The sequence below is a fragment of the Cetorhinus maximus genome, chromosome 34, assembly GCF_964194155.1.
Source record: "Cetorhinus maximus chromosome 34, sCetMax3.hap1.1, whole genome shotgun sequence".
NCBI classification, from domain to species: Eukaryota; Metazoa; Chordata; class Chondrichthyes; order Lamniformes; family Cetorhinidae; genus Cetorhinus; species Cetorhinus maximus.
In genome coordinates, this window is record NC_135912.1 from 9,079,761 (window position 1) to 9,100,699 (window position 20,939).

Genomic DNA, 20,939 nt, shown 5'->3' on the forward strand with positions numbered 1-20,939 from the left:
CCCCATGCGACTTGTGCCAAAATTGTTTGATATAACCTAGGTGTCAAGCGTCTTGCAAACTCTTCTCAAACTCAAACTTGTCAATGGCATCAAGTAACGACGTGTCGTTGTCGGTGTTACTGATGCTGCCATATTAAATGAAAGAAGTAATCTTATTTGAGCTACGATTCAGCCGGGAGCGGCATCCTCTGGGTTCCATGGCGTAATGGTGAACGCTCTGGACTCTAGATCCAGCGATCAGAGTTCAAATCTCGGTGGAACATTGTACTTTTGACAATCCCGCCGACAGGATCGGCAAATTGCGTCTCCTTTACAATTGCCGTGGCGTCCGATTCGAGAGGACGAATTTTGAACCAGCTCGCCTGCCGTTGGAATGCGAATGGCTGAGCCTCTTGTGCCAGCAGCCTGCACTGTCGTTGTTTTGGCTCTTGGCCCTGCTCTTTATCTGTCCCATTGAAAGGATGCAACAGTTTGCATCACAAGAGGAGAAGCATTCGACGGGTCGCAGGGAACTTTGGCGCCAATGTGAATGCAGAAAAGACATGAGCCTTAGGACAGCAGCTCAGTTGGTTCCATGGTGTAACGGTCAGCACTCTGGACTTTGAATCCAGCGATCCGAGTTCAAATCTCGGTGGAACCAAGTTTCTCGTTTGCCCAGCTGCTGTTAAAATTTGAGGCAGGCGAGTGGAACCCTGAAGAGCTGAGGGTCTTTGCTGATTACTGTGCTTTTTCTGGCTTTCAACTCTTCATATTCTTGAGCAATAGGCAGCTCAGGCTGATGCCATATGCCTGAGCTGGAGGCAATTTGAAATACAAAGGGCAAGCTCGAAAGCATTCAAGGGCAGGCAGATATCGTTTGAATTACCTCCTTGAAGAGCATCACTTTTATCCCGTCTTTCCTGAGCAAGTCTCGTGCACCACTGCTTAGCAATGCTCATTTTCGGATCATTTGGCAAGAGTGTCATATTACCGAGAAGTAGGGAAGAGAAGCAGCATTGTTACGAGTGGCAGCTTGACTGCAGCTCTTTCATTTGCAGAGCAGACAATCTTAGGTGCAGAGCAAGTGCGAGAGCTGAAGCAATGTGTTGCCAAACATGAAGCCAAAGTGGAATGGTGGACTTGAAGTTGTCAAGCGCTTGCAATTTTGCTAGCCAGATAGATTTGCAAATATTCTTGTAGCTCAGCGACACATCGCAATTTGCAGTGCAGCTCGACGTCTCAAACTATGTTCACAGGCCATAAATCCCTCTCGCTGGGAGGCTGCCTGAGACTTTGGCAAGCAGTTCGCAACATGGATCTCATGGTTCACCTTGAGATGACGTGGCAACTCAGATCCGTTGCCGCACCAGGAGCAAGTGCGCACTTTCAATCGTCATGATTGGATGAAGCCTCTGATGAGTTCACCTAAAATCTCCACATGCGACTTGTGCCAAAATTGTTTGATATAACCTAGGTGTCAAGTGTCTTGCAAACTCTTCCCTTGTCAATGGCATGAAGTAACGACGTGTCGTTGTCGGTGTTACTGATGCTGCCATTTTAAATGAAAGAAGTAATCTTCTTTGAGCAACGATTCAGGCTGAAGAGGCATCCTCTGGGTTCCATGGTGTAATGGTGAGCACTCTGGACTCTGAATCCAGCGATCCGAGTTCAAATCTCGGTGGAACCTTGTACTTTTGACAATCCCGCCGACAGGTTCGGCAAATTGCGTCTCCTTTACAATTGCCGTGGCGTCCGATTCGAGAGGACAAATTTAGAACCAGCACGCCTGCTGTTGTAATGCGCATGGCTGAGCTTCTTGAGCCAGTTTCCTGCACCGTCATTGTTTTGGATCTTGGCCCTGCTCTTTATCTGTCCCATTGAAAGGATGCAACATTTTGCGTCGCACAAGGAGAACCATTCGACGGGCCGCTGGGAACATTGTCGCCAATGTGAATGCAGAAAAGTCATGATCCTGAACGCAACAGCAATGTTGCTTCCGTGGTGTAACGGTGAGCACTCGGGACTTTGAAACCAGCGATCCGAGTTCAAATCTCGGTGGAATCGAGTTTCTCGTTCCCCCGGCTGCTGTTAAAATTTGAGGCAGGTGTGTGGAATCCTGAAGAGCTGAAGGTCTTTGCTGTTCTCCGTGCCTTTTCTGGCTTTCAGCTCTTCATAATCTTGAGCGAGAGGCGGCTCAGGCAGATGCCATATGCCTGAGTTGGAGGCATTGGCTGCACGGCATTTGAAATTCAACAGGCAAGCTCGAAAGCATTCAAGGGCAGGCAGATATCGTTTGAATTACCTCCTTGAAGAGCATCAATTTTATCCCGTCTTTCCTGATCAAGCCTCGTGCACCACTGCTTAGCAATGCTCATTTTCGGATCATTTGGCAAGAGTGTCATGTTAGCGAGAAGTAGGGAAGAGAAGCAGCATTGTTACGAGTGATGCTTGACTGCAGCTCTTTCATTTGCAGAGCAGACAATCTTAGGTGCAGAGCAAGTGCGAGAGCTGAAGCAATGTGTTGCTAAACATGAAGCCAAAGTGGAATGGTGGACATGAAATTGTCAAGCGCTTGCAATTTTGCTAGCCAGATAGATTTGCAAATTTTCTTGTAGCTCAGCGACACATCGCAATTTGAAGTGCAGCTCCACATCTCAAACTATGTTCACTGGCCATAAATCCCTCTCGCTGGGAGGCTGCCTGAGACTTTGGCAAGCAGTTCGCAACATGGGTCTCATGGTTCACCTTCAGATGACGTGGCAACACAGATCCGTTGCCGCACCAGGAGCAAGGGTGCACTTTCAATCGTCATGATTGGATGATACCTCTGATGAGTTCACCTAAAATCTCCACATGCGACTTGTGCCAAAATTGTTTGATATAACCTAGGTGTCAAGTGTCTTGCAAACTCTTCCCTTGTCAATGGCATGAAGTAACGACGTGTCGTTGTCGGTGTTACTGATGCTGCCATTTTAAATGAAAGAAGTAATCTTCTTTGAGCAACGATTCAGTCTGAAGAGGCATCCTCTGGCTTCCATGGTGTAATGGTGAGCACTCTGGACTCTGAATCCAGCGATCCGAGTTCAAATCTCGGTGGAACCTTGTACTTTTGACAATCCCGCCGACAGGTTCGTCAAATTGCGTCTCCTTTACAATTGCCGTGGCGTCCGATTCGAGAGGACAAAGTTAGAACCAGCACGCCTGCTGTTGTAATGCGCATGGCTGAGCTTCTTGAGCCAGCTTCCTGCACCGTCATTGTTTTGGATCTTGGCCCTGCTCTTTATCTGTCCCATTGAAAGGATGCAACATTTTGCGTCGCACAAGGAGAACCATTCGACGGGCCGCTGGGAACATTGTCGCCAATGTGAATGCAGAAAAGTCATGATCCTGAACGCAACAGCAATGTTGCTTCCGTGGTGTAACGGTGAGCACTCGGGACTTTGAAACCAGCGATCCGAGTTCAAATCTCGGTGGAATCGAGTTTCTCGTTCCCCCGGCTGCTGTTAAAATTTGAGGCAGGTGTGTGGAATCCTGAAGAGCTGAAGGTCTTTGCTGTTCTCCGTGCCTTTTCTGGCTTTCAGCTCTTCATAATCTTGAGCGAGAGGCGGCTCAGGCAGATGCCATATGCCTGAGTTGGAGGCATTGGCTGCACGGCATTTGAAATTCAACAGGCAAGCTCGAAAGCATTCAAGGGCAGGCAGATATCGTTTGAATTACCTCCTTGAAGAGCATCAATTTTATCCCGTCTTTCCTGATCAAGCCTCGTGCACCACTGCATAGCAATGCTCATTTTCGGATCATTTGGCAAGAGTGTCATGTTAGCGAGAAGTAGGGAAGAGAAGCAGCATTGTTACGAGTGATGCTTGACTGCAGCTCTTTCATTTGCAGAGCAGACAATCTTAGGTGCAGAGCAAGTGCGAGAGCTGAAGCAATGTGTTGCTAAACATGAAGCCAAAGTGGAATGGTGGACATGAAATTGTCAAGCGCTTGCAATTTTGCTAGCCAGATAGATTTGCAAATTTTCTTGTAGCTCAGCGACACATCGCAATTTGAAGTGCAGCTCCACATCTCAAACTATGTTCACTGGCCATAAATCCCTCTCGCTGGGAGGCTGCCTGAGACTTTGGCAAGCAGTTCGCAACATGGGTCTCATGGTTCACCTTCAGATGACGTGGCAACGCAGATGCGTTGCCGAACCAGGAGCAAGTGCGCACTTTCAATGGTCATGATTGGATGAAGCCTCTGATGTGTTCTCCTAAAATCTCCCCATGCGACTTGTGCCAAAATTGTTTGATATAACCTAGGTGTCAAGCGTCTTGCAAACTCTTCTCAAACTCAAACTTGTCAATGGCATCAAGTAACGACGTGTCGTTGTCGGTGTTACTGATGCTGCCATATTAAATGAAAGAAGTAATCTTATTTGAGCTACGATTCAGCCGGGAGCGGCATCCTCTGGGTTCCATGGCGTAATGGTGAACGCTCTGGACTCTAGATCCAGCGATCAGAGTTCAAATCTCGGTGGAACATTGTACTTTTGACAATCCCGCCGACAGGATCGGCAAATTGCGTCTCCTTTACAATTGCCGTGGCGTCCGATTCGAGAGGACGAATTTTGAACCAGCTCGCCTGCCGTTGGAATGCGAATGGCTGAGCCTCTTGTGCCAGCAGCCTGCACTGTCGTTGTTTTGGCTCTTGGCCCTGCTCTTTATCTGTCCCATTGAAAGGATGCAACAGTTTGCATCACAAGAGGAGAAGCATTCGACGGGTCGCAGGGAACTTTGGCGCCAATGTGAATGCAGAAAAGACATGAGCCTTAGGACAGCAGCTCAGTTGGTTCCATGGTGTAACGGTCAGCACTCTGGACTTTGAATCCAGCGATCCGAGTTCAAATCTCGGTGGAACCAAGTTTCTCGTTTGCCCAGCTGCTGTTAAAATTTGAGGCAGGTGTGTGGAATCCTGAAGAGCTGAAGGTCTTTGCTGTTCTCCGTGCCTTTTCTGGCTTTCAGCTCTTCATAATCTTGAGCGAGAGGCGGCTCAGGCAGATGCCATATGCCTGAGTTGGAGGCATTGGCTGCACGGCATTTGAAATTCAACAGGCAAGCTCGAAAGCATTCAAGGGCAGGCAGATATCGTTTGAATTACCTCCTTGAAGAGCATCAATTTTATCCCGTCTTTCCTGATCAAGCCTCGTGCACCACTGCTTAGCAATGCTCATTTTCGGATCATTTGGCAAGAGTGTCATGTTAGCGAGAAGTAGGGAAGAGAAGCAGCATTGTTACGAGTGATGCTTGACTGCAGCTCTTTCATTTGCAGAGCAGACAATCTTAGGTGCAGAGCAAGTGCGAGAGCTGAAGCAATGTGTTGCTAAACATGAAGCCAAAGTGGAATGGTGGACATGAAATTGTCAAGCGCTTGCAATTTTGCTAGCCAGATAGATTTGCAAATTTTCTTGTAGCTCAGCGACACATCGCAATTTGAAGTGCAGCTCCACATCTCAAACTATGTTCACTGGCCATAAATCCCTCTCGCTGGGAGGCTGCCTGAGACTTTGGCAAGCAGTTCGCAACATGGGTCTCATGGTTCACCTTCAGATGACGTGGCAACACAGATCCGTTGCCGCACCAGGAGCAAGGGCGCACTTTCAATCGTCATGATTGGATGATACCTCTGATGAGTTCACCTAAAATCTCCACATGCGACTTGTGCCAAAATTGTTTGATATAACCTAGGTGTCAAGTGTCTTGCAAACTCTTCCCTTGTCAATGGCATGAAGTAACGACGTGTCGTTGTCGGTGTTACTGATGCTGCCATTTTAAATGAAAGAAGTAATCTTCTTTGAGCAACGATTCAGTCTGAAGAGGCATCCTCTGGCTTCCATGGTGTAATGGTGAGCACTCTGGACTCTGAATCCAGCGATCCGAGTTCAAATCTCGGTGGAACCTTGTACTTTTGACAATCCCGCCGACAGGTTCGTCAAATTGCGTCTCCTTTACAATTGCCGTGGCGTCCGATTCGAGAGGACAAAGTTAGAACCAGCACGCCTGCTGTTGTAATGCGCATGGCTGAGCTTCTTGAGCCAGCTTCCTGCACCGTCATTGTTTTGGATCTTGGCCCTGCTCTTTATCTGTCCCATTGAAAGGATGCAACATTTTGCGTCGCACAAGGAGAACCATTCGACGGGCCGCTGGGAACATTGTCGCCAATGTGAATGCAGAAATGTCATGATCCTGAACGCAACAGCAATGTTGCTTCCGTGGTGTAACGGTGAGCACTCGGGACTTTGAAACCAGCGATCCGAGTTCAAATCTCGGTGGAATCGAGTTTCTAGTTCCCCCGGCTGCTGTTAAAATTTGAGGCAGGTGTGTGGAATCCTGAAGAGCTGAAGGTCTTTGCTGTTCTCCGTGCCTTTTCTGGCTTTCAGCTCTTCATAATCTTGAGCGAGAGGCGGCTCAGGCAGATGCCATATGCCTGAGTTGGAGGCATTGGCTGCACGGCATATGAAATTCAACAGGCAAGCTCGAAAGCATTCAAGGGCAGGCAGATATCGTTTGAATCACCTCCTTGAAGAGCATCAATTTTATCCCGTCTTTCCTGATCAAGCCTCGTGCACCACTGCAGAGCAATGCTCATTTTCGGATCATTTGGCAAGAGTGTCATGTTAGCGAGAAGTAGGGAAGAGAAGCAGCATTGTTACGAGTGATGCTTGACTGCAGCTCTTTCATTTGCAGAGCAGACAATCTTAGGTGCAGAGCAAGTGCGAGAGCTGAAGCAATGTGTTGCTAAACATGAAGCCAAAGTGGAATGGTGGACATGAATTTGTCAAGCGCTTGCAATTTTGCTAGCCAGATAGATTTGCAAATTTTCTTGTAGCTCAGCGACACATCGCAATTTGCAGTGCAGCTCCACCTCTCAAACTATGTTCCTTGGCCATAAATCCCTCTCGCTGGGAGGCTGCCTGAGACTTTGGCAAGCAGTTCGCAACATGGGTCTCATGGTTCACCTTCAGATGACGTGGCAACGCAGATCCGTTGCCGAACCAGGAGCAAGTGCGCACTTTCAGTGGTCATGATTGGATGAAGCATCTGATGAGTTCTCCTAAAATCTCCCCATGCGACTTGTGCCAAAATTGTTTGATATAACCTAGGTGTCAAGCGTCTTGCAAACTCTTCTCAAACTCAAACTTGTCAATGGCATCAAGTAACGACGTGTCGTTGTCGGTGTTACTGATGCTGCCATATTAAATGAAAGAAGTAATCTTATTTGAGCTACGATTCAGCCAGGAGCGGCATCCTCTGGGTTCCATGGCGTAATGGTGAACGCTCTGGACTCTAGATCCAGCGATCAGAGTTCAAATCTCGGTGGAACCTTGTACTTTTGACAATCCCGCCGACAGGATCGGCAAATTGCGTCTCCTTTACAATTGCCGTGGCGTCCGATTCGAGAGGACGAATTTTGAACCAGCTCGCCTGCCGTTGGAATGCGAATGGCTGAGCCTCTTGTGCCAGCAGCCTGCACTGTCGTTGTTTTGGCTCTTGGCCCTGCTCTTCATCTGTCCCATTGAAAGGATGCAACAGTTTGCATCACAAGAGGAGAAGCATTCGACGGGTCGCAGGGAACTTTGGCGCCAATGTGAATGCAGAAAAGACATGAGCCTTAGGACAGCAGCTCAGTTGGTTCCATGGTGTAACGGTCAGCACTCTGGACTTTGAATCCAGCGATCCGAGTTCAAATCTCGGTGGAACCAAGTTTCTCGTTTGCCCAGCTGCTGTTAAAATTTGAGGCAGGCGAGTGGAACACTGAAGAGCTGAGGGTCTTTGCTGATTACTGTGCTTTTTCTGGCTTTCAAATCTTCATATTCTTGAGCAATAGGCAGCTCAGGCTGATGCCATATGCCTGAGCTGGAGGCAATGGCTGCACGGCATTTGAAATACAAAGGGCAAGCTCGAAAGCATTCAAGGGCAGGCAGATATCGTTTGAATTACCTCCTTGAAGAGCATCACTTTTATCCCGTCTTTCCTGAGCAAGTCTCGTGCACCACTGCTTAGCAATGCTCATTTTCGGATCATTTGGCAAGAGTGTCATATTACCGAGAAGTAGGGAAGAGAAGCAGCATTGTTACGAGTGGCAGCTTGACTGCAGCTCTTTCATTTGCAGAGCAGACAATCTTAGGTGCAGAGCAAGTGCGAGAGCTGAAGCAATGTGTTGCCAAACATGAAGCCAAAGTGGAATGGTGGACATGAAGTTGTCAAGCGCTTGCAATTTTGCTAGCCAGATAGATTTGCAAATATTCTTGTAGCTCAGCGACACGTCGCAATTTGCAGTGCAGCTCGACGTCTCAAACTATGTTCACAGGCCATAAATCCCTCTCGCTGGGAGGCTGCCTGAGACTTTGGCAAGCAGTTCGCAACATGGATCTCATGGTTCACCTTGAGATGACGTGGCAACTCAGATCCGTTGCCGCACCAGGAGCAAGTGCGCACTTTCAATCGTCATGATTGGATGAAGCCTCTGATGAGTTCACCTAAAATCTCCACATGCGACTTGTGCCAAAATTGTTTGATATAACCTAGGTGTCAAGTGTCTTGCAAACTCTTCCCTTGTCAATGGCATGAAGTAACGACGTGTCGTTGTCGGTGTTACTGATGCTGCCATTTTAAATGAAAGAAGTAATCTTCTTTGAGCAACGATTCAGGCTGAAGAGGCATCCTCTGGGTTCCATGGTGTAATGGTGAGCACTCTGGACTCTGAATCCAGCGATCCGAGTTCAAATCTCGGTGGAACCTTGTACTTTTGACAATCCCGCCGACAGGTTCGGCAAATTGCGTCTCCTTTACAATTGCCGTGGCGTCCGATTCGAGAGGACAAATTTAGAACCAGCACGCCTGCTGTTGTAATGCGCATGGCTGAGCTTCTTGAGCCAGTTTCCTGCACCGTCATTGTTTTGGATCTTGGCCCTGCTCTTTATCTGTCCCATTGAAAGGATGCAACATTTTGCGTCGCACAAGGAGAACCATTCGACGGGCCGCTGGGAACATTGTCGCCAATGTGAATGCAGAAAAGTCATGATCCTGAACGCAACAGCAATGTTGCTTCCGTGGTGTAACGGTGAGCACTCGGGACTTTGAAACCAGCGATCCGAGTTCAAATCTCGGTGGAATCGAGTTTCTCGTTCCCCCGGCTGCTGTTAAAATTTGAGGCAGGTGTGTGGAATCCTGAAGAGCTGAAGGTCTTTGCTGTTCTCCGTGCCTTTTCTGGCTTTCAGCTCTTCATAATCTTGAGCGAGAGGCGGCTCAGGCAGATGCCATATGCCTGAGTTGGAGGCATTGGCTGCACGGCATTTGAAATTCAACAGGCAAGCTCGAAAGCATTCAAGGGCAGGCAGATATCGTTTGAATTACCTCCTTGAAGAGCATCACTTTTATCCCGTCTTTCCTGATCAAGCCTCGTGCACCACTGCATAGCAATGCTCATTTTCGGATCATTTGGCAAGAGTGTCATGTTAGCGAGAAGTAGGGAAGAGAAGCAGCATTGTTACGAGTGATGCTTGACTGCAGCTCTTTCATTTGCAGAGCAGACAATCTTAGGTGCAGAGCAAGTGCGAGAGCTGAAGCAATGTGTTGCTAAACATGAAGCCAAAGTGGAATGGTGGACATGAAATTGTCAAGCGCTTGCAATCTTGCTAGCCAGATAGATTTGCAAATTTTCTTGTAGCTCAGCGACACATCGCAATTTGAAGTGCAGCTCCACATCTCAAACTATGTTCACTGGCCATAAATCCCTCTCGCTGGGAGGCTGCCTGAGACTTTGGCAAGCAGTTCGCAACATGGGTCTCATGGTTCACCTTCAGATGACGTGGCAACACAGATCCGTTGCCGCACCAGGAGCAAGGGCGCACTTTCAATCGTCATGATTGGATGATACCTCTGATGAGTTCACCTAAAATCTCCACATGCGACTTGTGCCAAAATTGTTTGATATAACCTAGGTGTCAAGTGTCTTGCAAACTCTTCCCTTGTCAATGGCATGAAGTAACGACGTGTCGTTGTCGGTGTTACTGATGCTGCCATTTTAAATGAAAGAAGTAATCTTCTTTGAGCAACGATTCAGGCTGAAGAGGCATCCTCTGGGTTCCATGGTGTAATGGTGAGCACTCTGGACTCTGAATCCAGCGATCCGAGTTCAAATCTCGGTGGAACCTTGTACTTTTGACAATCCCGCCGACAGGTTCGGCAAATTGCGTCTCCTTTACAATTGCCGTGGCGTCCGATTCGAGAGGACAAAGTTAGAACCAGCACGCCTGCTGTTGTAATGCGCATGGCTGAGCTTCTTGAGCCAGCTTCCTGCACCGTCATTGTTTTGGATCTTGGCCCTGCTCTTTATCTGTCCCATTGAAAGGATGCAACATTTTGCGTCGCACAAGGAGAACCATTCGACGGGCCGCTGGGAACATTGTCGCCAATGTGAATGCAGAAAAGTCATGATCCTGAATGCAACAGCAATGTTGCTTCCGTGGTGTAACGGTGAGCACTCGGGACTTTGAAACCAGCGATCCGAGTTCAAATCTCGGTGGAATCGAGTTTCTCGTTCCCCCGGCTGCTGTTAAAATTTGAGGCAGGTGTGTGGAATCCTGAAGAGCTGAAGGTCTTTGCTGTTCTCCGTGCCTTTTCTGGCTTTCAGCTCTTCATAATCTTGAGCGAGAGGCGGCTCAGGCAGATGCCATATGCCTGAGTTGGAGGCATTGGCTGCACGGCATATGAAATTCAACAGGCAAGCTCGAAAGCATTCAAGGGCAGGCAGATATCGTTTGAATTACCTCCTTGAAGAGCATCAATTTTATCCCGTCTTTCCTGATCAAGCCTCGTGCACCACTGCAGAGCAATGCTCATTTTCGGATCATTTGGCAAGAGTGTCATGTTAGCGAGAAGTAGGGAAGAGAAGCAGCATTGTTACGAGTGATGCTTGACTGCAGCTCTTTCATTTGCAGAGCAGACAATCTTAGGTGCAGAGCAAGTGCGAGAGCTGAAGCAATGTGTTGCTAAACATGAAGCCAAAGTGGAATGGTGGACATGAATTTGTCAAGCGCTTGCAATTTTGCTAGCCAGATAGATTTGCAAATTTTCTTGTAGCTCAGCGACACATCGCAATTTGCAGTGCAGCTCCACCTCTCAAACTATGTTCCTTGGCCATAAATCCCTCTCGCTGGGAGGCTGCCTGAGACTTTGGCAAGCAGTTCGCAACATGGGTCTCATGGTTCACCTTCAGATGACGTGGCAACGCAGATCCGTTGCCGAACCAGGAGCAAGTGCGCACTTTCAGTGGTCATGATTGGATGAAGCATCTGATGAGTTCTCCTAAAATCTCCCCATGCGACTTGTGCCAAAATTGTTTGATATAACCTAGGTGTCAAGCGTCTTGCAAACTCTTCTCAAACTCAAACTTGTCAATGGCATCAAGTAACGACGTGTCGTTGTCGGTGTTACTGATGCTGCCATATTAAATGAAAGAAGTAATCTTATTTGAGCTACGATTCAGCCAGGAGCGGCATCCTCTGGGTTCCATGGCGTAATGGTGAACGCTCTGGACTCTGGATCCAGCGATCAGAGTTCAAATCTCGCTGGAACCTTGTACTTTTGACAATCCCGCCGACAGGATCGGCAAATTGCGTCTCCTTTACAATTGCCGTGGCGTCCGATTCGAGAGGACGAATTTTGAACCAGCTCGCCTGCCGTTGGAATGCGAATGGCTGAGCCTCTTGTGCCAGCAGCCTGCACTGTCGTTGTTTTGGCTCTTGGCCCTGCTCTTCATCTGTCCCATTGAAAGGATGCAACAGTTTGCATCACAAGAGGAGAAGCATTCGACGGGTCGCAGGGAACTTTGGCGCCAATGTGAATGCAGAAAAGACATGAGCCTTAGGACAGCAGCTCAGTTGGTTCCATGGTGTAACGGTCAGCACTCTGGACTTTGAATCCAGCGATCCGAGTTCAAATCTCGGTGGAACCAAGTTTCTCGTTTGCCCAGCTGCTGTTAAAATTTGAGGCAGGCGAGTGGAACACTGAAGAGCTGAGGGTCTTTGCTGATTACTGTGCTTTTTCTGGCTTTCAAATCTTCATATTCTTGAGCAATAGGCAGCTCAGGCTGATGCCATATGCCTGAGCTGGAGGCAATGGCTGCACGGCATTTGAAATACAAAGGGCAAGCTCGAAAGCATTCAAGGGCAGGCAGATATCGTTTGAATTACCTCCTTGAAGAGCATCACTTTTATCCCGTCTTTCCTGAGCAAGTCTCGTGCACCACTGCTTAGCAATGCTCATTTTCGGATCATTTGGCAAGAGTGTCATATTACCGAGAAGTAGGGAAGAGAAGCAGCATTGTTACGAGTGGCAGCTTGACTGCAGCTCTTTCATTTGCAGAGCAGACAATCTTAGGTGCAGAGCAAGTGCGAGAGCTGAAGCAATGTGTTGCCAAACATGAAGCCAAAGTGGAATGGTGGACATGAAGTTGTCAAGCGCTTGCAATTTTGCTAGCCAGATAGATTTGCAAATATTCTTGTAGCTCAGCGACACGTCGCAATTTGCAGTGCAGCTCGACGTCTCAAACTATGTTCACAGGCCATAAATCCCTCTCGCTGGGAGGCTGCCTGAGACTTTGGCAAGCAGTTCGCAACATGGATCTCATGGTTCACCTTGAGATGACGTGGCAACTCAGATCCGTTGCCGCACCAGGAGCAAGTGCGCACTTTCAATCGTCATGATTGGATGAAGCCTCTGATGAGTTCACCTAAAATCTCCACATGCGACTTGTGCCAAAATTGTTTGATATAACCTAGGTGTCAAGTGTCTTGCAAACTCTTCCCTTGTCAATGGCATGAAGTAACGACGTGTCGTTGTCGGTGTTACTGATGCTGCCATTTTAAATGAAAGAAGTAATCTTCTTTGAGCAACGATTCAGGCTGAAGAGGCATCCTCTGGGTTCCATGGTGTAATGGTGAGCACTCTGGACTCTGAATCCAGCGATCCGAGTTCAAATCTCGGTGGAACCTTGTACTTTTGACAATCCCGCCGACAGGTTCGGCAAATTGCGTCTCCTTTACAATTGCCGTGGCGTCCGATTCGAGAGGACAAATTTAGAACCAGCACGCCTGCTGTTGTAATGCGCATGGCTGAGCTTCTTGAGCCAGTTTCCTGCACCGTCATTGTTTTGGATCTTGGCCCTGCTCTTTATCTGTCCCATTGAAAGGATGCAACATTTTGCGTCGCACAAGGAGAACCATTCGACGGGCCGCTGGGAACATTGTCGCCAATGTGAATGCAGAAAAGTCATGATCCTGAACGCAACAGCAATGTTGCTTCCGTGGTGTAACGGTGAGCACTCGGGACTTTGAAACCAGCGATCCGAGTTCAAATCTCGGTGGAATCGAGTTTCTCGTTCCCCCGGCTGCTGTTAAAATTTGAGGCAGGTGTGTGGAATCCTGAAGAGCTGAAGGTCTTTGCTGTTCTCCGTGCCTTTTCTGGCTTTCAGCTCTTCATAATCTTGAGCGAGAGGCGGCTCAGGCAGATGCCATATGCCTGAGTTGGAGGCATTGGCTGCACGGCATTTGAAATTCAACAGGCAAGCTCGAAAGCATTCAAGGGCAGGCAGATATCGTTTGAATTACCTCCTTGAAGAGCATCACTTTTATCCCGTCTTTCCTGATCAAGCCTCGTGCACCACTGCATAGCAATGCTCATTTTCGGATCATTTGGCAAGAGTGTCATGTTAGCGAGAAGTAGGGAAGAGAAGCAGCATTGTTACGAGTGATGCTTGACTGCAGCTCTTTCATTTGCAGAGCAGACAATCTTAGGTGCAGAGCAAGTGCGAGAGCTGAAGCAATGTGTTGCTAAACATGAAGCCAAAGTGGAATGGTGGACATGAAATTGTCAAGCGCTTGCAATCTTGCTAGCCAGATAGATTTGCAAATTTTCTTGTAGCTCAGCGACACATCGCAATTTGAAGTGCAGCTCCACATCTCAAACTATGTTCACTGGCCATAAATCCCTCTCGCTGGGAGGCTGCCTGAGACTTTGGCAAGCAGTTCGCAACATGGGTCTCATGGTTCACCTTCAGATGACGTGGCAACACAGATCCGTTGCCGCACCAGGAGCAAGGGCGCACTTTCAATCGTCATGATTGGATGATACCTCTGATGAGTTCACCTAAAATCTCCACATGCGACTTGTGCCAAAATTGTTTGATATAACCTAGGTGTCAAGTGTCTTGCAAACTCTTCCCTTGTCAATGGCATGAAGTAACGACGTGTCGTTGTCGGTGTTACTGATGCTGCCATTTTAAATGAAAGAAGTAATCTTCTTTGAGCAACGATTCAGGCTGAAGAGGCATCCTCTGGGTTCCATGGTGTAATGGTGAGCACTCTGGACTCTGAATCCAGCGATCCGAGTTCAAATCTCGGTGGAACCTTGTACTTTTGACAATCCCGCCGACAGGTTCGGCAAATTGCGTCTCCTTTACAATTGCCGTGGCGTCCGATTCGAGAGGACAAAGTTAGAACCAGCACGCCTGCTGTTGTAATGCGCATGGCTGAGCTTCTTGAGCCAGCTTCCTGCACCGTCATTGTTTTGGATCTTGGCCCTGCTCTTTATCTGTCCCATTGAAAGGATGCAACATTTTGCGTCGCACAAGGAGAACCATTCGACGGGCCGCTGGGAACATTGTCGCCAACGTGAATGCAGAAAAGTCATGATCCTGAACGCAACAGCAATGTTGCTTCCGTGGTGTAACGGTGAGCCCTCGGGACTTTGAAACCAGCGATCCGAGTTCAAATCTCGGTGGAACCGAGTTTCTCGTTCCCCCGGCTGCTGTTAAAATTTGAGGCAGGTGTGTGGAATCCTGAAGAGCTGAAGGTCTTTGCTGTTCTCCGTGCCTTTTCTGGCTTTCAGCTCTTCATAATCTTGAGCGAGAGGCGGCTCAGGCAGATGCCATATGCCTGAGTTGGAGGCATTGGCTGCACGGCATTTGAAATTCAACAGGCAAGCTCGAAAGCATTCAAGGGCAGGCAGATATCGTTTGAATTACCTCCTTGAAGAGCATCAATTTTATCCCGTCTTTCCTGATCACGCCTCGTGCACCACTGCATAGCAATGCTCATTTTCGGATCATTTGGCAAGAGTGTCATGTTAGCGAGAAGTAGGGAAGAGAAGCAGCATTGTTACGAGTGATGCTTGACTGCAGCTCTTTCATTTGCAGAGCAGACAATCTTAGGTGCAGAGCAAGTGCGAGAGCTGAAGCAATGTGTTGCTAAACATGAAGCCAAAGTGGAATGGTGGACATGAAATTGTCAAGCGCTTGCAATTTTGCTAGCCAGATAGATTTGCAAATTTTCTTGTAGCTCAGCGACACATCGCAATTTGCAGTGCAGCTCCACATCTCAAACTATGTTCACTGGCCATAAATCCCTCTCGCTGGGAGGCTGCCTGAGACTTTGGCAAGCAGTTCGCAACATGGGTCTCATGGTTCACCTTCAGATGACGTGGCAACGCAGATCCGTTGCCGAACCAGGAGCAAGTGCGCACTTTCAATGGTCATGATTGGATGAAGCCTCTGATGAGTTCTCCTAAAATCTCCCCATGCGACTTGTGCCAAAATTGTTTGATATAACCTAGGTGTCAAGCGTCTTGCAAACTCTTCTCAAACTCAAACTTGTCAATGGCATCAAGTAACGACGTGTCGTTGTCGGTGTTACTGATGCTGCCATATTAAATGAAAGAAGTAATCTTATTTGAGCTACGATTCAGCCGGGAGCGGCATCCTCTGGGTTCCATGGCGTAATGGTGAACGCTCTGGACTCTGGATCCAGCGATCAGAGTTCAAATCTCGGTGGAACCTTGTACTTTTGTCAATCCCGCCGACAGGATCGGCAAATTGCGTCTCCTTTACAATTGCCGTGGCGTCCGATTCGAGAGGACGAATTTTGAACCAGCTCGCCTGCCGTTGGAATGCGAATGGCTGAGCCTCTTGTGCCAGCAGCCTGCACTGTCGTTGTTTTGGCTCTTGGCCCTGCTCTTTATCTGTCCCATTGAAAGGATGCAACAGTTTGCATCACAAGAGGAGAAGCTTTCGACGGGTCGCAGGGAACTTTGGCGCCAATGTGAATGCAGAAAAGACATGAGCCTTAGGACAGCAGCTCAGTTGGTTCCATGGTGTAACGGTCAGCACTCTGGACTTTGAATCCAGCAATCCGAGTTCAAATCTCGGTGGAACCAAGTTTCTCGTTTGACCAGCTGCTGTTAAAATTTGAGGCAGGCGAGTGGAACACTGAAGAGCTGAGGGTCTTTGCTGATTACTGTGCTTTTTCTGGCTTTCAAATCTTCATATTCTTGAGCAATAGGCAGCTCAGGCTGATGCCATATGCCTGAGCTGGAGGCAATGGCTGCACGGCATTTGAAATACAAAGGGCAAGCTCGAAAGCATTCAAGGGCAGGCAGATATCGTTTGAATTACCTCCTTGAAGAGCATCACTTTTATCCCGTCTTTCCTGAGCAAGTCTCGTGCACCACTGCTTAGCAATGCTCATTTTCGGATCATTTGGCAAGAGTGTCATATTACCGAGAAGTAGGGAAGAGAAGCAGCATTGTTACGAGTGGCAGCTTGACTGCAGCTCTTTCATTTGCAGAGCAGACAATCTTAGGTGCAGAGCAAGTGCGAGAGCTGAAGCAATGTGTTGCCAAACATGAAGCCAAAGTGGAATGGTGGACATGAAGTTGTCAAGCGCTTGCAATTTTGCTAGCCAGATAGATTTGCAAATATTCTTGTAGCTCAGCGACACGTCGCAATTTGCAGTGCAGCTCGACGTCTCAAACTATGTTCACAGGCCATAAATCCCTCTCGCTGGGAGGCTGCCTGAGACTTTGGCAAGCAGTTCGCAACATGGATCTCATGGTTCACCTTGAGATGACGTGGCAACGCAGATCCGTTGCCGCACCAGGAGCAAGTGCGCACTTTCAATCGTCATGATTGGATGAAGCCTCCGATGAGTTCACCTAAAATCTCCACATGCGACTTGTGCCAAAATTGTTTGATATAACCTAGGTGTCAAGTGTCTTGCAAACTCTTCCCTTGTCAATGGCATGAAGTAACGACGTGTCGTTGTCGGTGTTACTGATGCTGCCATTTTAAATGAAAGAAGTAATCTTCTTTGAGCAACGATTCAGGCTGAAGAGGCATCCTCTGGGTTCCATGGTGTAATGGTGAGCACTCTGGACTCTGAATCCAGCGATCGGAGTTCAAATCTCGGTGGAACCTTGTACTTTTGACAATCCCGCCGACAGGTTCGGCAAATTGCGTCTCCTTTACAATTGCCGTGGCGTCCGATTCGAGAGGACAAATTTAGAACCAGCACGCCTGCTGTTGTAATGCGCATGGCTGAGCTTCTTGAGCCAGCTTCCTGCACCGTCATTGTTTTGGATCTTGGCCCTGCTCTTTATCTGTCCCATTGAAAGGATGCAACATTTTGCGTCGCACAAGGAGAACCATTCGACGGGCCGCTGGGAACATTGTCGCCAACGTGAATGCAGAAAAGTCATGATCCTGAACGCAACAGCAATGTTGCTTCCGTGGTGTAACGGTGAGCCCTCGGGACTTTGAAACCAGCGATCCGAGTTCAAATCTCGGTGGAACCGAGTTTCTCGTTCCCCCGGCTGCTGTTAAAATTTGAGGCAGCTGTGTGGAATCCTGAAGAGCTGAAGGTCTTTGCTGTTCTCCGTGCCTTTTCTGGCTTTCAGCTCTTCATAATCTTGAGCGAGAGGCGGCTCAGGCAGATGCCATATGCCTGAGTTGGAGGCATTGGCTGCACGGCATTTGAAATTCAACAGGCAAGCTCGAAAGCATTCAAGGGCAGGCAGATATCGTTTGAATTACCTCCTTGAAGAGCATCAATTTTATCCCGTCTTTCCTGATCAAGCCTCGTGCACCACTGCATAGCAATGCTCATTTTCGGATCATTTGGCAAGAGTGTCATGTTAGCGAGAAGTAGGGAAGAGAAGCAGCATTGTTACGAGTGATGCTTGACTGCAGCTCTTTCATTTGCAGAGCAGACAATCTTAGGTGCAGAGCAAGTGCGAGAGCTGAAGCAATGTGTTGCTAAACATGAAGCCAAAGTGGAATGGTGGACATGAAATTGTCAAGCGCTTGCAATTTTGCTAGCCAGATAGATTTGCAAATTTTCTTGTAGCTCAGCGACACATCGCAATTTGCAGTGCAGCTCCACATCTCAAACTATGTTCACTGGCCATAAATCCCTCTCGCTGGGAGGCTGCCTGAGACTTTGGCAAGCAGTTCGCAACATGGGTCTCATGGTTCACCTTCAGATGACGTGGCAACGCAGATCCGTTGCCGAACCAGGAGCAAGTGCGCACTTTCAATGGTCATGATTGGATGAAGCCTCTGATGAGTTCTCCTAAAATCTCCCCATGCGACTTGTGCCAAAATTGTTTGATATAACCTAGGTGTCAAGCGTCTTGCAAACTCTTCTCAAACTCAAACTTGTCAATGGCATCAAGTAACGACGTGTCGTTGTCGGTGTTACTGATGCTGCCATATTAAATGAAAGAAGTAATCTTACTTGAGCTACGATTCAGCCGGGAGCGGCATCCTCTGGGTTCCATGGCGTAATGGTGAACGCTCTGGACTCTGGATCCAGCGATCAGAGTTCAAATCTCGGTGGAACCTTGTACTTTTGACAATCCCGCCGACAGGATCGGCAAATTGCGTCTCCTTTACAATTGCCGTGGCGTCCGATTCGAGAGGACGAATTTTGAACCAGCTCGCCTGCCGTTGGAATGCGAATGGCTGAGCCTCTTGTGCCAGCAGCCTGCACTGTCGTTGTTTTGGCTCTTGGCCCTGCTCTTTATCTGTCCCATTGAAAGGATGCAACAGTTTGCATCACAAGAGGAGAAGCATTCGACGGGTCGCAGGGAACTTTGGCGCCAATGTGAATGCAGAAAAGACATGAGCCTTAGGACAGCAGCTCAGTTGGTTCCATGGTGTAACGGTCAGCACTCTGGACTTTGAATCCAGCGATCCGAGTTCAAATCTCGGTGGAACCAAGTTTCTCGTTTGACCAGCTGCTGTTAAAATATGAGGCAGGCGAGTGGAACCCTGAAGAGCTGAGGGTCTTTGCTGATTACTGTGCTTTTTCTGGCTTTCAACTCTTCATATTCTTGAGCAATAGGCAGCTCAGGCTGATGCCATATGCCTGAGCTGGAGGCAATGGCTGCACGGCATTTGAAATACAAAGGGCAAGCTCGAAAGCATTCAAGGGCAGGCAGATATCGTTTGAATTACCTCCTTGAAGAGCATCACTTTTATCCCGTCTTTCCTGATCAAGTCTCGTGCACCACTGCTTAGCAATGCTCATTTTCGGATCATTTGGCAAGAGGGTCATATTACCGAGAAGTAGGGAAGAGAAGCAGCATTGTTACGAGTGGCAGCTTGACTGCAGCTCTTTCATTTGCAGAGCAGACAATCTTAGGTGCAGAGCAAGTGCGAGAGCTGAAGCAATGTGTTGCCAAACATAAAGCCAAAGTGGAATGGTGGACATGAAGTTGTCAAGCGCTTGCAATTTTGCTAGCCAGATAGATTTGCAAATATTCTTGCAGCTCAGCGACACGTCGCAATTTGCAGTGCAGCTCGACGTCTCAAACTATGTTCACAGGCCATAAATCCCTCTCGCTGGGAGGCTGCCTGAGACTTTGGCAAACAGTTCGCAACATGGATCTCATGGTTCACCTTGAGATGACGTGGCAACGCAGATCCGTTGCCGCACCAGGAGCAAGTGCGCACTTTCAATCGTCATGATTGGATGAAGCCTCCGATGAGTTCAGCTACAATCTCCACATGCGACTTGTGCCAAAATTGTTTGATATAACCTAGGTGTCAAGTGTCTTGCAAACTCTTCCCTTGTCAATGGCATGAAGTAACGACGTGTCGTTGTCGGTGTTACTGATGCTGCCATTTTAAATGAAAGAAGTAATCTTCTTTGAGCAACGATTCAGGCTGAAGAGGCATCCTCTGGGTTCCATGGTGTAATGGTGAGCACTCTGGACTCTGAATCCAGCGATCCGAGTTCAAATCTCGGTGGAACCTTGTACTTTTGACAATCCCGCCGACAGGTTCGGCAAATTGCGTCTCATTTACAATTGCCGTGGCGTCCGATTCGAGAGGACAAATTTAGAACCAGCACGCCTGCTGTTGTAATGCGCATGGCTGAGCTTCTTGAGCCAGCTTCCTGCACCGTCATTGTTTTGGATCTTGGCCCTGCTCTTTATCTGTCCCATTGAAAGGATGCAACATTTTGCGTCGCACAAGGAGAACCATTCGACGGGCCGCTGGGAACATTGTCGCCAATGTGAATGCAGAAAAGTCATGATCCTGAACACAACAGCAATGTTGCTTCCGTGGTGTAACGGTGAGCCCTCGGGACTTTGAAACCAGCGATCCGAGTTCAAATCTCGGTGGAACCGAGTTTCACGTTCCCCCGGCTGCTGTTAAAATTTGAGGCAGGTGTGTGGAATCCTGAAGAGCTGAAGGTCTTTGCTGTTCTCCGTGCCTTTTCTGGCTTTCAGCTCTTCATAATCTTGAGCGAGAGGCGGCTCAGGCAGATGCCATATGCCTGAGTTGGAGGCATTGGCTGCACGGCATTTGAAATTCAACAGGCAAGCTCGAATGCATTCAAGGGCAGGCAGATATCGTTTGAATTACCTCCTTGAAGAGCATCAATTTTATCCCGTCTTTCCTGATCAAGCCTCGTGCACCACTGCATAGCAATGCTCATTTTCGGATCATTTGGCAAGAGTGTCATGTTAGCGAGAAGTAAGGAAGAGAAGCAGCATTGTTACGAGTGATGCTTGACTGCAGCTCTTTCATTTGCAGAGCAGACAATCTTAGGTGCAGAGCAAGTGCGAGAGCTG

At 48.3% G+C, this 20,939-nt stretch overlaps 18 non-coding genes across 18 annotated transcripts; all 18 read left to right on the top strand.

Annotated features, from left to right (window-relative positions):
* The first annotated feature begins 568 nt into the window (after window positions 1–568).
* On the top strand, window positions 569–640 carry trnaq-uug (transfer RNA glutamine (anticodon UUG)). The gene has a single exon. It is a non-coding gene; the product is annotated as a tRNA-Gln (tRNA).
* Window positions 641–1,594: 954 nt separating this feature from the next.
* On the top strand, window positions 1,595–1,666 carry trnaq-cug (transfer RNA glutamine (anticodon CUG)). The gene has a single exon. It is a non-coding gene; the product is annotated as a tRNA-Gln (tRNA).
* Window positions 1,667–3,008: 1,342 nt separating this feature from the next.
* On the top strand, window positions 3,009–3,081 carry trnaq-cug (transfer RNA glutamine (anticodon CUG)). The gene has a single exon. It is a non-coding gene; the product is annotated as a tRNA-Gln (tRNA).
* A 1,730-nt stretch (window positions 3,082–4,811) lies between these two features.
* On the top strand, window positions 4,812–4,883 carry trnaq-uug (transfer RNA glutamine (anticodon UUG)). The gene has a single exon. It is a non-coding gene; the product is annotated as a tRNA-Gln (tRNA).
* A 965-nt stretch (window positions 4,884–5,848) lies between these two features.
* trnaq-cug (transfer RNA glutamine (anticodon CUG)) lies at window positions 5,849–5,921 on the top strand. Its single transcript has one exon. It is a non-coding gene; the product is annotated as a tRNA-Gln (tRNA).
* A 1,730-nt stretch (window positions 5,922–7,651) lies between these two features.
* trnaq-uug (transfer RNA glutamine (anticodon UUG)) lies at window positions 7,652–7,723 on the top strand. The gene has a single exon. It is a non-coding gene; the product is annotated as a tRNA-Gln (tRNA).
* A 967-nt stretch (window positions 7,724–8,690) lies between these two features.
* On the top strand, window positions 8,691–8,762 carry trnaq-cug (transfer RNA glutamine (anticodon CUG)). Its single transcript has one exon. It is a non-coding gene; the product is annotated as a tRNA-Gln (tRNA).
* Window positions 8,763–10,105: 1,343 nt separating this feature from the next.
* trnaq-cug (transfer RNA glutamine (anticodon CUG)) lies at window positions 10,106–10,177 on the top strand. The gene has a single exon. It is a non-coding gene; the product is annotated as a tRNA-Gln (tRNA).
* Window positions 10,178–11,530: 1,353 nt separating this feature from the next.
* Window positions 11,531–11,602, top strand: trnaq-cug (transfer RNA glutamine (anticodon CUG)). The gene has a single exon. It is a non-coding gene; the product is annotated as a tRNA-Gln (tRNA).
* A 305-nt stretch (window positions 11,603–11,907) lies between these two features.
* On the top strand, window positions 11,908–11,979 carry trnaq-uug (transfer RNA glutamine (anticodon UUG)). Its single transcript has one exon. It is a non-coding gene; the product is annotated as a tRNA-Gln (tRNA).
* Window positions 11,980–12,946: 967 nt separating this feature from the next.
* Window positions 12,947–13,018, top strand: trnaq-cug (transfer RNA glutamine (anticodon CUG)). The gene has a single exon. It is a non-coding gene; the product is annotated as a tRNA-Gln (tRNA).
* A 1,343-nt stretch (window positions 13,019–14,361) lies between these two features.
* trnaq-cug (transfer RNA glutamine (anticodon CUG)) lies at window positions 14,362–14,433 on the top strand. The gene has a single exon. It is a non-coding gene; the product is annotated as a tRNA-Gln (tRNA).
* Window positions 14,434–15,786: 1,353 nt separating this feature from the next.
* On the top strand, window positions 15,787–15,858 carry trnaq-cug (transfer RNA glutamine (anticodon CUG)). The gene has a single exon. It is a non-coding gene; the product is annotated as a tRNA-Gln (tRNA).
* Window positions 15,859–16,163: 305 nt separating this feature from the next.
* On the top strand, window positions 16,164–16,235 carry trnaq-uug (transfer RNA glutamine (anticodon UUG)). The gene has a single exon. It is a non-coding gene; the product is annotated as a tRNA-Gln (tRNA).
* Window positions 16,236–17,202: 967 nt separating this feature from the next.
* On the top strand, window positions 17,203–17,274 carry trnaq-cug (transfer RNA glutamine (anticodon CUG)). The gene has a single exon. It is a non-coding gene; the product is annotated as a tRNA-Gln (tRNA).
* Window positions 17,275–18,627: 1,353 nt separating this feature from the next.
* On the top strand, window positions 18,628–18,699 carry trnaq-cug (transfer RNA glutamine (anticodon CUG)). The gene has a single exon. It is a non-coding gene; the product is annotated as a tRNA-Gln (tRNA).
* Window positions 18,700–19,004: 305 nt separating this feature from the next.
* Window positions 19,005–19,076, top strand: trnaq-uug (transfer RNA glutamine (anticodon UUG)). Its single transcript has one exon. It is a non-coding gene; the product is annotated as a tRNA-Gln (tRNA).
* Window positions 19,077–20,043: 967 nt separating this feature from the next.
* trnaq-cug (transfer RNA glutamine (anticodon CUG)) lies at window positions 20,044–20,115 on the top strand. The gene has a single exon. It is a non-coding gene; the product is annotated as a tRNA-Gln (tRNA).
* Window positions 20,116–20,939: the final 824 nt, after the last annotated feature.